This window comes from Zalophus californianus, chromosome 4, assembly GCF_009762305.2.
Source record: "Zalophus californianus isolate mZalCal1 chromosome 4, mZalCal1.pri.v2, whole genome shotgun sequence".
Lineage (NCBI taxonomy): Eukaryota > Metazoa > Chordata > Mammalia > Carnivora > Otariidae > Zalophus > Zalophus californianus.
In genome coordinates this window covers 156799122-156815538 of record NC_045598.1, presented here as the reverse complement: position 1 = coordinate 156815538, position 16417 = coordinate 156799122, and positions in this window count along the sequence as shown.

Below are 16417 nucleotides of genomic sequence, written 5' to 3'. Positions count from 1 at the left end.
AAGCAAGGAGGCTGGTGTAACTGGAGCAGACAGAACAGTGAGACGTGAAGTCAGAGATCATGTGTGGGGGGGTAATGGGACTGCAGGTATGGAGGGCCTTCTGGGCCACCGTGGGGATTTTGGCTTTGACTCTGAGTGAGACATGAGCCATTGGAAGGCTCTGAGCAGAGGAGAGACATGATCAAAAAAAACAGCTTAAAGAACCACTCTGGTCGCTGTGTGGAGAATGACGAGGGAGGGTGAAGGCAGAGCAAGAGACCCTTTAGATGGGGATCTCAGTGAATCCAGGTGGGAGGCAGAGGTGGGTCAGCCATGGGCTGTGGTATAGGTTGGTCACATTCTGGAGATGTTTGGAAGGGAGAGCTAATGGGATTTGTTGTTGATCCTTCCAGGGAAGCCAGATGTGTGGCTGGCAGGGTCACTCGTGTGGGCCCAGCCAGCAGCATCTCTCAACGTGACAAGCATGGTGTCGTGGCTTTGGGGCAGACACCCCTGTGTGTGGCTCCTCACTCCGTCCACACTAACGGCTCATCTTGAGTGGGTCACATTGACTCTCTAAGTCTCCCATTTCTTCATCGGCAAACTGGGGAATCCTTCTATCACGAGATTATTGTGAAGATTAAGTGAGATACTGTAACATGAAAAGGGCAGCCACAAGGGTAATATGATTATTTAAAATAATGCAGCTTCCCCTGCGCCCTGGAAATTGAGCAGAGGCCCATGGATAGGAAAGCGGACTGTGAAGGCGGAGGGAATGTGCAGGAGGGGCTTGGGCAGAGCCGGGGGGGCAGCCCAGACAGCGCTGAGTGCCTGGCTGGGGGGCAAGCAGGTATCCAGAGCACACACTTGCCTTCCCAGCAGAGGCTGGGGGAGTCCAGAGCCTGGGCAATTTGGGACCGGGGCGGCTTTTAGAGAAAAGATGGCTAGAGGGAACTCCTTGGATGAAGGTGGAGCAGTGGAAAATGGGAACACCCCCAAATTCTGGAGAGGATGAAGTCATCCAGCTGAAGCCAATCAAAACTCTCCCCTGGGCAGGCAAAAAAGGGTTTTACTAGGCCAAAAACTGTGGAGATGCCTAGCAGCTGCCAAGAAAGGAGGCGAGGCGAGTTCTGGGCCCAAGGCCATAAGTCCCAGAGGCCCCACCCTGGCTAGAAAAAGAGACTAGGGGAGTGTTGGGGGGCAGCCCAGAAGCCAGGGGAGTGGGGGGGGCCTGTCTGAATTGTCTGGTGATGATGGGGTATTCTCCTGGAAAAACCGTTAGCTCCTGCTTAGAGGCTGACAGAGCTCTGTGCAGCAGGGCTCTGCAATTTTTTTTCCTTAGGAAAGACAAAAAAACAAGGTTAGAATTCATTCCATCAGAGATGTTCTACTGATTTATACATATGTTTTTTTTTCCCCAGTAAACCAGGACATAGCCAGAGGTTAAAGTGGGGATCCCTGCACATCCCTCCTAATTAGAGAAAGCCTTGGTGTTGAACAGAAGGTGGGTTCAGATCCTGGTGTGGCCGTTGACCTTGGGCAGGATGCCTGACCTCTGAGACTTGTAAAATGGAGATCACAGTTACTGGTAGGTGTTCGCTGGTGAATATTCTCCTGTCCCCCACCCCACAGGTGAGGAGACTGCCAAGAGACCTAATGAATATGAAGGTAGATGCTCTCGAGTGTACATACAGCTGGGTCTTTCCTGTGTCATGAAAGCCATGGGGGCTGGTTTCTAGGGGCCAGAGTGAAGGGGTGGGGTCTGGAACCTCAGGGAGCTGGGTGCACCCCCTGCCGTGTCTCTGGAGCAGCACCCCAGTCCCAGGGCGGGGGTGTCCTTACTCGATGTCCCCCAGTTCAGATGCCTACTCCCTACACTCCACCATCTGTTCGCACTTCCGCAGCGCCCCAGAGAAATGGGACAGAGCACTTGGGAGAAGGACACCCTTTTCCCAGTCATCCTTTGCGGTAGAAATTCCTCAAACCCAACATCTTCCAGGGGCACTGACGTCAGCCAGAAGCAGGGCTGTGGAGCTTTTCTGGTAATCTCCTTCTCGAAGCGCCCGCCTCCGGGAAGGACACCGCTGGGGTGAGGCCAAGTCCCACAGCTGCTCAGCACCTGCCTGGCCTGGGGAGGCTTCCTGTGTGCCCACTCTGAATGTCACAATCCTGGGGCCCTGGGGGCAGGTGTGGTGGCTGGCCAATCCCCTCCCTGTCGCCACCCTCTGCAAGAAGCCAAATCAGCCCACCACCAGCCGGCTCCTAGAGTCTCTTTCTTCGGGCACGAATGGAAACAGAAGTATCTCTCCTTCCCACTCCCCGGCCGTCCCTTGCCTGCCTTCCTCCCCGCCCCCAGCCCCTTTAACGCTTCTTTCTTTGGTCAATTTCACAGGATTTGAAAGCCATTTGAGTCTTGTGGAACTTGGTAGAAGACGGAAACTCTGACCCCTGGTCCCCAACCAGTTTTTCAGGCCAGTGTGTCCCAGGATTTTAGTACAGACACAAGGATCTCCCCAGCCAGCCCAGAGCCCTTTTAATGAGTGGTTTCTGTGTGCTGGGCACTGCGCCCAGTGCTTCACGGGCATTATGTACTTCTGACAACAATTTTGTGAGGGAGACACAAGGAGCTCTAGTTTACAGATGTGAAAATGGACATAAGCACTTGCCTAAGGTCACACGCAGCCCGGCCTGTGCTGGGAGCCAGGTCTTATGACTTCAAAGCTGAGCTCTCTGCCACCACATTACACTTCTCAAAGCATGTTCCATGAATCATTCATTCCCCTAGGTCTGCCAGGAATGAAAGAGACCTGGGTCAAGCCTACTAGGGAGATGCTAGCTAGCATCTCCACTTCTGGGAGAGTCTCAGACCATGTTGACAGATGAAAGGCTCTGAGAAGTCCTGCAGGGCGTAAATCTGTTTACCTCGCTCTAGCCTAATGTGTCCTGAACTTATTTGCACTTGGATCCCACCCCCTTTTTAAAAGGGACACTGTTACCATCCCAGAGAATGCTTTGGGAAATGCCATACAAGATCATATTACCTGTCGTGTTTAGATATTGCCTGGTACCTATCAGAGCTCGAAAAATATTGGTTGGCTAAAATGAACATGTTTCTCCCATTTTCAGTCATCCTAAACAAATCCCTACTATTCCTTGCCCTGAAAAGTCCCTCAGCTGTGGAAGATACCAGCCCTACAGATAACCCCTTCCTGATGTCACTCCTTGGTGGCTCTTGCAGGGCTGTGTTGGTCATACGGGAAGACAGGCCCATTCAGGCAGCTCCTGAGGCCTCCCCTAGTTCAGCCCCTCGGACCTCTCTGCTCCGAGGATGAAGGGAAAGGTCAGAGACAATTCCATTCAGTTTTGGCCACAGGAATATGGGTGTGGAAGAGGGTGTGGAACCTCTCCCAGCCCTCCAAGCAGGACAACTCTGACCTTGAGGTGTCCTCCCACCCCCGCTAGCACTCACACCTCCATTTCCACCTTCCTTCACTCCCTTCCTCGGCCTTGTACACCTCTTACACCCTACCCTCCTGGACTCAGCCTGCACTCCGTGCTGGCCTGGAATCAGAGGCCCCCATCACGGACCGCAACTAAGCAGAGCTGCAGCCCAGTTCTGGAGACTCTGGTGTAATTGCTGCGAGGTGGAGCGCAGCCCTCCCGAGCCTTCATAGGCACCACCGACTCTCACCAATAGCCACGGCCCTTTCCCTCACCCTTTGGCGGCACCCCCTTGGCAAGCCTCCTACCCTGGTTGGGGGGCCAGTGCGCCCTCTCCTCCCCTCCCCGGGCTCTTGAGCGCTGCTGGAGAAACACAGTCTCTGCAGCGTTGGCATCCCTGCAGACTCAGACTCCCAACTCAGCCTCACCTGGCAGCGTGGGGAGCAGCCCTGAGGCTCCTCGTCTTCAGGCTCCTCCTGGGCCGGGCCTGCGCTCCCTCCTGACCCCGGGCATAATGCTTAGCTCCTTGTCTATGACCGCAAAACAAAATTGAGGCCACTGGGAACACATGATCGCCATCAAATTCTTGCCCCCTACCGAGTCTGCTACCACCATCCCTCCTGCTTTCCTGTTAATTTTAGAAGCAGGCCAAAATCCAGGTCAGATCCCCCCAGCCTATGAAGTCAGGTCACCAGGGTCCAAATCCCATTTATATCACTTCCTGGCTGTGTGATCTTGAGTGGGTCTCCTCATCTCTTCGGTGCCTCAGCTTCCCCATCAGTGACATGGGATCGTGCTTGCCTTTACCTCATAGAGCTGATGGAAGGATTCAGTGAGATAACCCCCACAGATGGCTCGGCACAGTCTTGGCCCGGAGCAAATGGTAATAACAAGGGCTAGCTCTCGGTCCTTCCCCCTCGGCCCCCTCCAGACCTTGCTCCGTCATTATGAGCCTCTCCCCGCTTCTAGCTCATTGCTCTTGGCCTGTAAAGATGCAGAAGTCCCTCCATCCTAGAAATCTCTTCTTGATCCTGTGTTCCAGATTTCTCTTGTTTCTTCTCAACCAAACTTCTCGGAAGCTTGCTTTATCGGCTCACTCATTTCTTCCTCTACCGTTTGTTCTTCAGTCCACCCCGATGTGGCGTCTGGCCCTACCATGATTCTGACATTTATCGCCATCACCAAGGACCTGGCCGAGGTCAGTGGGCACTTCTCAGTCCCTGACTTCTGCCTACTGCACTTGACTTTGTTGATCCTTTCCTCTTTTGTGAAATAGCTTTACTTCAGTGACTCCTTAGCATACACTTGCTTCTCCTCGTACTTCCTCTACCTTCCCTCCTCCGTCCCCTCGGGGCTTCCTCACCCTCTGCTGGCCCCAGGAGTGCTGTTGGTACCCTGAGTTTGTCCTTAGTTTATGAGTCTCCTCTGTGCTCTCACGCTCCCTTCAAGTGATCTTAGCAGTTCTTAGGGTTTCTGCTTCTGCTTGGTGATTGATACCTCTTATGGACTGAATTGTGTGCCCCCCAAATTCATATGTCGAGGCCCAACCTCCAGTGTGACTGTATATGGAGGTGGGGCTGCTAGGAGGTAATTAAGGGTGAATACGGTTATGCGTGCAGGGCCTTAATCTGATAGGACTGATGTCCTTATAAGAAGAGGGAGAGTCACCAGAGATCTCTGTCCTTTTTGTGGGCTCGCACAGAGCAAACGGCATGTGAAGATACAGCAAGTCAGGAACGCAGGTCTCACCACAAACCAACTCTGCTGGTACCTTGATCTTGGACTTCTAGCATATTGAGCCATGAGAAAACAAATTTTGGTTGTTTAAGCCCCCCAGCCCGGGGCATCTTGTTACAGCCGCTGAAGCTCCTGTTATATCTAAGTGTATCAGTTAGCTTTCCCTGTATAACAAGCAATTCCAAAATGTAGTGGCTGAAGATAACAACCATTTATTTAGCTTACCTTTCTGCAGGTCCGCAGTTTGCTCTGGACTCGGCTGGGTGGTTCTTCCGGTGTGGGCCAGGTCCACTCACGTGTCTGTGGCTGGCTGCTAGCTCGGCTGGACGCTGTTGGCTCAGGGTGGCCTCTGCTGGGCTGCCTCCTCCCTGCTCCATGCATTCTTGTCCCCCAGCACGCGGGGCTGAACTTGTTTTTATGGCAATGCAGCAAGGTTCCAAGAAAGCGAGCAGAATAGAGGTTTGGAAGGAAAAGCCTCAAACTAGAGGCAGAGATCTGGGTCTTTCCATTCACAATGGGTCCCCTGGTCATTGACTTCTCAATATCAAGACACGTTGGACAATGAACTAGGAATATAGAATAATAATTAAATAAGTAAATTCTGGGAAAGCACAGAGCACTTTACACTGTAAGTGACAGGACTTGATAGGCATAGCATGAGGAAGCGTGAGGAAATAAGGCCTCCTCCTAGGCAGATGGTTTGGCAGACTGGACAGAGGGTGGAAATAATTTGCTGAGCACTTATTTTTTTTTAAAGACTTTATTTATTTATTTGAGAGAGAGCGCACAAGTGTGTAGGGGGGGAGGGCAGAGGGAGAGGGAGTAACAAGCTCCCCACTGAGCAGGGAGCCCGATGCGGGGCTCGATCCCAGGACCCTGGGACCATGACCTGAGCTGAAGGCAGATACCTAACTGACTGAGCCACCCAGGCGCCCCTTGCTGGGTACTTATTATATACTGGAGACTGTGCTAAGCACTTTGCACACAGAGAACATTGAGGTGCTTGAGAAAATGTCTCTGAGCCACACTTGCTGCATTTGAAACCCAATTCTGTCACTGACCTGGAGAAAGTTACTTAACCTTTCTGTACCTCAGGCTCCTCATCTGTGAAGGAGGCACCATAAGGACACTTACCCCGGTGTCTGGCTGCCTCAGTCGGTAGAGCATGTGACTCTTGATCTTGGGGTCATGAGTTCAAACTCCACATGGGCCTAGAGCTTAAAATAATAAATAATGGCACTTACTTCACTAGGCTGTTGTGCAGACTCAATGAAATAATACACGGGAGCTACACAGAAGTGCCCAGCTCATGTGCCCCCATAAATATCTGCCATTGGTATTACTGTCTCATTGAATCCCCACAACCAACTTATGAGGTAGATGCTTTTATCTCCATTTTACAAGTAAGGAAACTGAGGCCTGGAAAGGTTAAATAATGGCCCTCACATCATGGCTGGGATGCGGCTTTGGACCCAGGCAGCCGTAACTCTAGAAACTATGCTCTTAACCACCTCTTCCTCCGTGCTCCCCCATTTACCGTTCATCAACAGCGAGAGAACATGTGTGAGGTTGAAGATAATGAATTTGGTTTGAGATGTCAATGCGGAGTTCCTCGAGGACATCCAGGTGGAGACTTCTGGTCCGCAGTTGGGTTTGTACATGGAATATAGGAATCAAGACACTGTAGACAGATGGGGATTGAGCCGTGGATGATAAGGTCACACAGGGAGATGGGGCAGCACGACAACGGAGGAGGGTCCAGGGCACATTTAAAGAGTAGATGGAGGAAAAGAGTCTGAGGACAGGCCGCTGAGAGAAGGGAGAGGGAGGTCTTGGAAGGAGGAAGAGCACACGTCTGAGTTTGCCTGGGAGATTCTTGGTTTATGACAGCCTGGCATAATAATTCATTAGTGCCCTTTGTCACTTTAAGCAATGACCCAGTTTGGAAGACAAATGATATGTTCACCATCCTTAGAGGGTCAAGGAGGTGAAAGTATCAGGGAGGAGGAACTGCAGGTGTAAAATATCACAGAAGGAACGAGAACATGTTTACTAAGTGGTATATTGGAGTTGGATTTGGCAAACTGATGACCTTGAGAGAGGTTTCTGAGGAAAGAGGTGGTGAATAGATTCATGCTGACATCTGAAGAAGCAGTTAGTAGAGATAATACATATGCACAAGTCACTGTTTTTGACCAGGGAGGCAGAGGTAACAAATAGACAACTCTGGCCTGATGGAATTTATTGTGTATGTGTGTGGTTTGGGAAGAATAAAGCAGAGTGGCAGGATAGAATCCCTGGAATTTATTTGAGGTACATGGTGGGGAGGTGGGAAGCCCTCTCAGAAGCTGTAACACTTGATCTAAGAATTCTGTGGAAAGAGCAAGCCTGCCTGTGAAGCTTGAGGGATGGAAACTTCCAGAGAGAGGCAAGAGTTCATGCAAAGGCCCTGAGGTCAGAGTTTGAAAAACAGAAAGAAGGCCATTGAGGGTGGCAGTGGGTACCAGAGGGGAGAAGATGGACTCCAGAGCTAGGAGGAGTGAATTGACAGCCCTTGGTGACAGACTGGATATTAGGGAGAAAACAGAGCATGGTCCAGGATGGCTTCCCATGTCAACTTTGGAAATGTGGGTAACCGTTCCTCCCTACCCTCAGACAGAGCCGGCAGAAGAAACCGGTTTTGGGGGAATGCAATGAATTGTGTAGTGAGTTGAATAGTGGGTTATCCACTTGGACATATCCTTTGTCCAACCATAACCTGTGAACCTGTGAATGTAAACTCATTTGGAAGAAGGGTCTTTGCAGATATAATTAAGGATCTTGAGACAAGATTATCCTAGATTTAGAATGGGCCTTAAATCCAATGGCAGGTGTTCTCATAAGAGAAAGGCAGAGGGAAATCTGAGACATACAGGGGAGGGGAGAAGGCCATGTGAAGATGGAGGCAGAGATTGGATTCCTTATAGTCACAAGCCAAGGAATGCCCGGAGCTACCAGAAGCTGGAAGAGGCAAGGAAGGATCCTCCCCTAGAGGCTTCAGAGTGAACATGGCCTTGCTGACACCTTGACTTCAGACTTCTGGCCTCCACAGCTGTGAGAGACTAAAATCTTTTGTTTTAAGCCACTAGGTATGTGCTTATCTGTTATAAGAGCCACAGGATACTAATATGAACAATTCCATGTCGAAGGTGGGGAGCTACACAGAGGTGTTGGCTGGGCGAGTGGCTACATGGAGCACCCCTCGGGAGAGAAGCCAGGCCTGGAGATAAAGCTTTGAAAGGCAGTTGAACAGGTGGTAGTTTAAATCAGTGTTTGTTTGTTTGTTTTTCTTAAGTAGGCTCCCTGCCCAGTGTCGAGCCCAACACAGGGCTTGAACTCATGACTCTGAGATCAAGACTTGAGCAGCGATCAAGAGTCAGACGCTTAACCGACGGAGCCACCCAGGTGTCCCTAAACCAGTGTTGTTTTTGAGGGGAAGCTGGAACACGGCTCCAGAAGCTCTTTCTCAGAAGCACAAAACAAAAAGCTTCCCAGATTTTTAAAACCAGACTTCCCTCAGCGATATAACCAAACACCCACACTATATATTATCAATGAAATGTAATGTTCATATCAAAGAATCTGTTTGTATTCATTTTAACATCTCCTAATAAATGAAAGAATATTTTTGTCAGATTATTTTAAGTCAGGAATGCTCGCATTTCCTTGAACTTCTGGGTCTGCTGTGAGGCTAGCCCCTTTTACAGCAGGCACTGCTGAGAACATGTAAGGAGAAGGGTTTATAGGTTAGAAGGAAGCACCAGAAACAGTAGTTAGTAGCTGGTGAAACTGCGGAGCATAAATTCCTCCCAATGCCCCCGAGGGGTCAGACCAAGTGTTTCCGGGGCACACACTGCATTTGTACCTCCTCTTTATCGCTCCCCTCAAAATGTTTCCCCTCACAGAGACCGCAGAAGGGACATTCCACTCTCAGTCCCTGGTGTACCTCTAACGTTTGCAGGGCTTGGGCCAAGAGTACAAATGGAGGCCCAGATCGTGCATATGCAAGAATCTACCAACTATTAAACCCATAAACCATTCATTAGCGTATAGTTTGTCTCTCTACCCTGACAATTCACTTTCCAATAGAAAGTCCAGGATTGAAGTCAGAATGGTCAGGTTTTTTGGCGTTTGCACTGGAGTGTGGAACGTGGGCAGGGCTCCCTCCCGGCCCCTTCTCCTCCCACGACCTGCCTCAGCAGCACACCTGGAGGGGCCTCTCAGAGTAGAGGCTGACACCAGGGCCCAGGGCCAAGCTTCGGCCACATGCACCTCAATCAGTGCCCCAGGTTACCCTCAGGCCTGAGCACCGCGGTGGCTCCAGAGGACTGGCCCAGAAAAGAGGCATTGCATAGGCCCTAGAGTTGGTTTGGGCCATTTGGAGCTGGAAATTCTGGGATCTGGGGAAAGGGCATGGACTCTGGATAGGTTTGGTCCCTTGGCCCTGTGGATTCCTTGGCCAGTGAGAAGGGGCACGGAGAACAGGAGCCAGGACAGGGGATCCTCTTGCCTGGGTAGATCTAAGGGTTCTGGTCAGTAGTCACCCTAGCAAGAGACTCAGAGAAGTAGACCAAGACCTGACCATGGTCATGCATGGACTTTCTTGTGTACTTTTTAGGTTCAAGAAAATGCCAGGTTAAGAAATAAAATACCATAGCTATTTTGAGCCCTGATTAATAAGCACTATTATCATACCAATATTTCCTTGAGTTTTAGAAATCAAAGGTCAAATCCCTAAAACGTTTTGAATATAGTAAAATAAGACCTTAATGAAGCAGTATCTTGGGTGGCAGTGCTTTCCAGAAGTTTTTTCCCCCACTTATTTCTTCCTTCCTGCCTTCCTCCCCTCCCTCCTTTCAATTGCTCTCCCTCTTTCCAAAGCAGGAAGAGCCAAAATGAAAACCATAGGCTTCGAAGGAGTCAACTAGGGAAAGTGCAGCTAAAGTACAAAACAAGAGGGCCATGGCACAATTCCAGGAAATGTCAATATCCAATAGTCAAGCCAAGGAAGAGCTTCTACCGAGGAGAGTTCTGGAGTGGGATGGGAGGGAGAGGAGAGACTCGGGCTCCATAGACTGGGGAGGAAAGAGTTCCACGGGAGGGAGTTGCCCAGAAGAGCAAATGCCTCCAGGGGCCGCCATCTTCCTGAGACCAAGTGAAGCAAGCCTGGTCCATGCCTCTTCCGCCGCAGTCCCTCAGCCTCTCTGGAGAGCACCAGATTTTCCTCATCCCGCATCTGGGCCTGCTCCAGTCCTGCCGTTTCTTTTCTCAGCCTACATGTCCCTGTTTTATCAAGGCTGTCCACACCATTCACTTCCCAACCTCCATCTCCCTGCTTGGTCTCTTCCTTGAACCTCCAGCAGAACAGTGGATCCCAAGCATGTGCTTTGCTCAGGAGAGATGCTCACCTGATAATGGTTCAGTGAAGTTGTCCAAAATGGAAATGTTCACGAGTATTCCTGATTCCCAAAGCAAGGACAATCTATTTCATCTCTGGAGAGAGAAGTGTGCACACTCAGCCCTTTACCCTGTGGTCTTCCTGTCCCCTCAACACTGGAATGGTCTTGTTCTTTTCCCTGCTCCCCGGAAATGCTCTTTCCTTGGCCTAGAATGTTCTCCCCACGTCCTCTTCTCCCAGATCAAATGTCACCTCTTGGTGACTCCTCAGGCAGGAAGACTTTTCCCAATATTGTGTGTGTGTGTGTTAACCTCTTATATTTTTCATTTTATATTTTCATTGTGTCCTCTCCCCCACCAAACTGTAAGGCTGGTAGGGAAAGTTTACTTTACCTAGTTTTATAAACCAAATCTAAGTGCCCCAAATTTGTACAACATAGTACTACTCTCTCATAGAAGTTTATTTAAAAGATCAAATTTAATGAAGCAATCAGAGAAGATTTTGTTCAAGAATTCTCCAATCTTTGTTAATCTGCTTTTTTTTTTTTTTTTTTTTTTTAATCCCGGGTCTTCCAGGCGGCAGCCACTCTGGTTGGATCCAAGTTTTAAAAGGGCAACCTACTATCTCCTACTCTGTATGGAATATGAGTCTACATATCTGTTGTACATATTTTGACTTCATTATAGGAGATAAGCTCTTGGATGTTCTGCAAGTATCTGGAATTTAAAATTTTTTAAACTGAGCCCCTTCCTCAGTGTCTGTGGGGGCTTGTTCCCTCATCTCTAAACTTTATTCAAATGTTACCTTCTCAGGAAAGCCTTCCTTAGTCATTCTATTGAAATCTGCAGCCACCTCCTCACTGGTCATGTCATAAAACCATTCTTCTCCATAGCACATATCACTGCCTGATATATTACATATTTATTAATATTCTGTTAATTACCTATCTGCCCCCAATAAAAGATAAGTTCCATGAGGGTGGGGCTTGTTCATTGCTGCAGATATTGCCTAGAGCAGTATCTAGCACATAGTAGGTCTTTATTTATTGAATGACAAATGAGTGGCTTATCGGATACCTACTCTCGGCTCCCACCTCAAACTCACCCTTTCTAGAAACAAATTCTGACACCTTTTTATACCAACATCCAGGTTAAAAAAATTGGCATCATTTTTCTTCTGACTTTCTTCAGTCTCAGCTACCAGTTTCCCAAGTCTTGGCAGCTCTTGTGTTATGTCTCTTGCTGATGCTCTGCCCTTAATAGTTGCTCAATAGAATGCTATAGCAAGGTTACTTCTGGCAGTTGGGATGGAGGAAAGAGAGGAAGATTTACTTTTCCTCCTTACCCTCTGAACTATTTGGTATTTTATTTTATTTTATTTTTTTAAAGATTTTATTTATTTATTTGAGAGAGAGAGGTAATGAGATATAGAAAGCACGAGAGGGAAGAGGGTCAGAGGGAGAGGCAGACTCCCTGCTGAGCAGGAAGCCCGATGTGGGACTCGATCCCGGGACTCCAGGATCATGACCTGAGCTGAAGGCAGTCGCTTAACCAACTGAGCCACCCAGGCGCCCCTGAACTATTTGGTATTTTAAAAAATCAGGAGAGTTGTAGTAGACACCATTGGCTTCCTATCACCCATTTCCACCCCCACTTCCTTACTTCAGGTGTCCATCAGCCTCCATGGCCCACTACATGTTCAGGAGATGCTGACTCAAACTGTTCGACTTAGCTGTCAGAGAAAGGATGGGTTCTGATTAGTTTAAGCCATTGTCTGCATGTGTATCATCACCCCCCACTGGGAGCACAGGACTGAAGTTGACCCACTTAAATGTTTTCTCTATCCTCATAGATGTGGACAAGATAATGCTGACTGACTCTGGCGGCCATCTTGTGACCACGAAGGGAACCAGCCAAGGACAAAGCTGTCATTGAGCATGGCAGGGCTGAGAGATAGTCTGGGTCTTTGATGCTCTCGGGAGCCCACCCTCTGTCTGCATTGCTGGTCCATTCATCCCCTTATTCTACAAATACTGACTATCTACTATGTAGCAAGCACTGTTTTACATGCTGGGGAGACAGCTGTAAATCAAAACAGACAAAAATCCCTATGTCATGGAGCTTCCATTCCTGGGGGGAAGGGAGACAGTAGTGACAGATCATAAAAATAACTACAATACACAAGTAAATAATATATTAGAAAGTGATAAGTGCTATGTTAAAAAAAAAAACAGAGCAATTTGCTGGAATAGATTCTCCAACACCTGTATGTGTTGTGTGTTCTTTTCAGTAATAAATCAAAACACCCCTTTTGGAAGTTGACAGTTTTTTAGTTTGCAATATGTGAGAATACATCATTGTGCACTGGAGTTGGGATTCTGATCTGATTTTTTTCTAATCCAATTGAACCCATTGTGCACCAGTGGTTGAAGACAGGTGGAAATTATGAAGGACATGGGAGCATTCCTGGGTATTGGGATTTAAAAAGGCATTTGTCTTTGGGCAAGGGTAATTACCACATGAATAAATCTCAGAACTGACTATTAGTGTTGCAAAGGTATCAGATGCAAACAAGGCAAATGACAACAAAACAATAAAATACATTCAAATGTGGTGGTAATTATTTGAAATCTGGATTACCAATGGACTGGCAATGAAAGTGAACCAATGCCATCATGCATCACATATTTTAGAGATGCTCCTAAATTCTGACATAAACTTATCCAACATCAGGCATCATTTTGAAATGCACATAGAATACCATTTAAAAACTATCAAAGGAACTTAATGTTATGACTAGAACACAGTGTATCAGGAGATAAAATTGTAAGCTGTGTGGAAGCCAAATGTGTAGGATTGTATTTAATTGCAATGCCTAGAACTGCTAAGTTTATTGATAAATTTTCAGTCCTGACACCAGAAAAAAAAAAAAAAGGGTGGAGAATGATGATCAAAGTAAACATAATGATTGGCAAGATATCTCTGTCCCACAGAATAAATTACAGAATGGCGGCCGGTAGAAGGCAGCTATTTTTATTAGCACAACCAGGTGAAATGAGTCATTGCAAACTGGCAAACCCACTGATATTCTGAATCCTAGTGTTCTTTTAGGGTTGTCAGTATGACAACCTATGAACTAGGTAAAGAAGTCCATGAAAATATTTTTAGGCTGCCAACCTTAGCCGACTTGCACAGACAACTGACGAATGCCTCGTGATATAACCCGGAAGTGAGAATTTGGGACAGGCGTGCAAGGGCTGAAGGTCTGGTTGGCAACACCAGAAGACCATCTCCACCTTCACGCTGTTACAAAGAAACCGTTGCCCTCCAGAATACGTATGAAGACTTAAGACGGGTACTTAATGAAGCTGATAAAATTGTCAACCACGTCCCAAGCAGGCTGTTAAATAAACACCTGGCCTTTTTTCTTAGCTGTATGAAGAGACAGGTCATGACTGCAAATCACCGTTTCAAACAAAAGCTCATTGTCTTTTGATTAGAAAAGTTTTCGTTCTCTCAAGTTGTAAAAGGAACTTTATTCTTTTTCATTGAAAACTTTCCCTGGGGGAGATATTGTGCGTGGATGGGCCTGGCTTCACAAGTCAATCTCTGCACTCATGTCAACTCCGGTGCGTGTTCTTACCAGGCAAGTGTAGGAGTGAGTGGTCCACCATGGAGACCCAGGAGTCGCAGTGCTGGAAACCTGGCCCCACCTTGGTCTGGGGAGTTGAGATTTTTGCCCTTGCCTGAAAGATCTGGTTAGTAACCCACGTGAAAATAGGAAGAGACGACTTAATAAAAGGGCTCTATAAGTCAAACTGGAAGTGGTTTGGCGGACAAGGAAACTCTTACAGCACCACTTTAGGACATCACCAAATAACTTTGGACCTTTGTAAGAAGAACGGGTTCTAGAGATAGCTTCAGATGGTTTCTTGAAGCCGCTTTTTTTTTGGTTCGTTTGTTTTTTTTGTTTGTTTCATTTTTGAATACAATCATTTATATCGTTTCGTTCCACTTACGTCATTTTAAGAGGGAATTATTTTTCAGCATCTGATCCAGTCATAGAAGACCATTAAACAGAGGGGCAGTCAACATTTACTAGCACTTTCCTTGTGCAAGGCGCCGTTGGAAATGCACATACTCCTTTAATCCTCTCGATGACACTGGGAGGCAGATATTATCCCATAAATAAGCAACTGTTACTATCTCTGTTTTATAGATGATGAAACAGGCACAGAAGTTTAAGCATCTTGGGGCACCTGGGTGGCTCAGTTGTTAAGCGTCTGCCTTCGGCTCAGGTCATGATCCCAGGGTCCTGGGATCGAGCCCCGCATCGGGCTCCCTGCTCGGTGGGAAGCCTGCTTCTCCCTCTCCCACTCCCCCTGCTTGTGTTCCTGCTCTCCCTCCCTCTCTCTCTCTGTCAAAAAAAAAGAAAAAAAAGCATCTTGCCCTGGGTTGCACAGGCAGAGAAGCCAGGATTAAAACCCAGACAATTCTGGCTTCTCAAGCCAAACTTTCAACCATTATGTTATATATTTTAAATATATAAATATGTGTGTGTATATATTTAAAATAAGTGATACTTTATTGCTGCTGGAACAAATGACCACAAGCCTATTGGCTCAAAACAGTATAATTTTATTACCTTCGCATCACGGAGGTCAGAAGTCTGAAGTGGGTCTCACTGAGCTAAAATCGAGGTGTATTCAGGGCTGCGTTCCTTCTGGAGGCTCTAGGGAAAATCTGTGTCCTTGCTTTTTTCATCTTCTAGAGGTTACCTGCAGTTCTTGGCTCTTAGCCCCCTTCTTCCGTTTTCAAAGACAGAAGCCTAAAACCTTCAGTTCTCTCTCTCTGACTCTGACGATGGTTCTCTTGTCTCCCTCTTTAGCTCTAAGGACGCTTGTGATTACATCTGGATAATCCGGGATAATCTCTTTATTTTAAGGTCATTGACTAGCAACCCTAATTCCATCTGCAACCCTAATTACTCCTTGTGATATAACACAACATACTCACAGATTCCAGGGATTGGGCCGTGGACGTCTTAGCAAGGTCATCATTCTGCCTACCACAACTTTCTTATTTCAAAATTCAAAACTTAAAACACAAAAAACAAAACACAAAAAGGTGTGGAAAATCTCCCTTCTGTGTCTGCGCCCTGGTCACAGACAGGAAGCTCCCTTCCCCAGAAGCAACTGATGTTATCCTGTGTCCTAGATTTATTTTATGCATATAAAGGCAAATACGTATATTTGGGTTTTAAAAAAATTTTTACCTTCACTATAAACACTGTCCTACATATTGCTTTTTTTTTTCCCGTTTAAAAAATATGTCCCGGAGTTCATTCAGGTTGATATATAAAGATCTGTGTGGTTCTTTTTGTGTCTGCCTAGTCTTTGATTACATGGGATGGGTCTCATGTTCTACTGACTTTTACTTATCCCCCAGGACATTTAGGGGTCTCCAATCTTTGAGTTGTTTTGGATCTTTTGTGATGCAAACAATGCTGTAACAGCTTTGTACTGTTACCTGGCAAGTGTTTAGTGTGTCTATAAGATTAACCCCTAGCAGGAGAATGACAGGGTCAAGGAGTATGGGCATTTGCCATTTCAATAGCTAGTGCTAAACTGCTTTCTTTTACCCTTTCCGGGTAGGAATTAAAACAAACAAACAAACAAAACCAACAACACATAAAGAACTTATGTTTATCTAATAAATGTAATATATATCTCTTGACGTCTAGGTATGTGTTTTAAATTTTTCAGTAGTTGTGTTATTTGGTCTTTTCTTTCTTTCTTTCTTTCTTTTTTTTTTAATAGGCTCC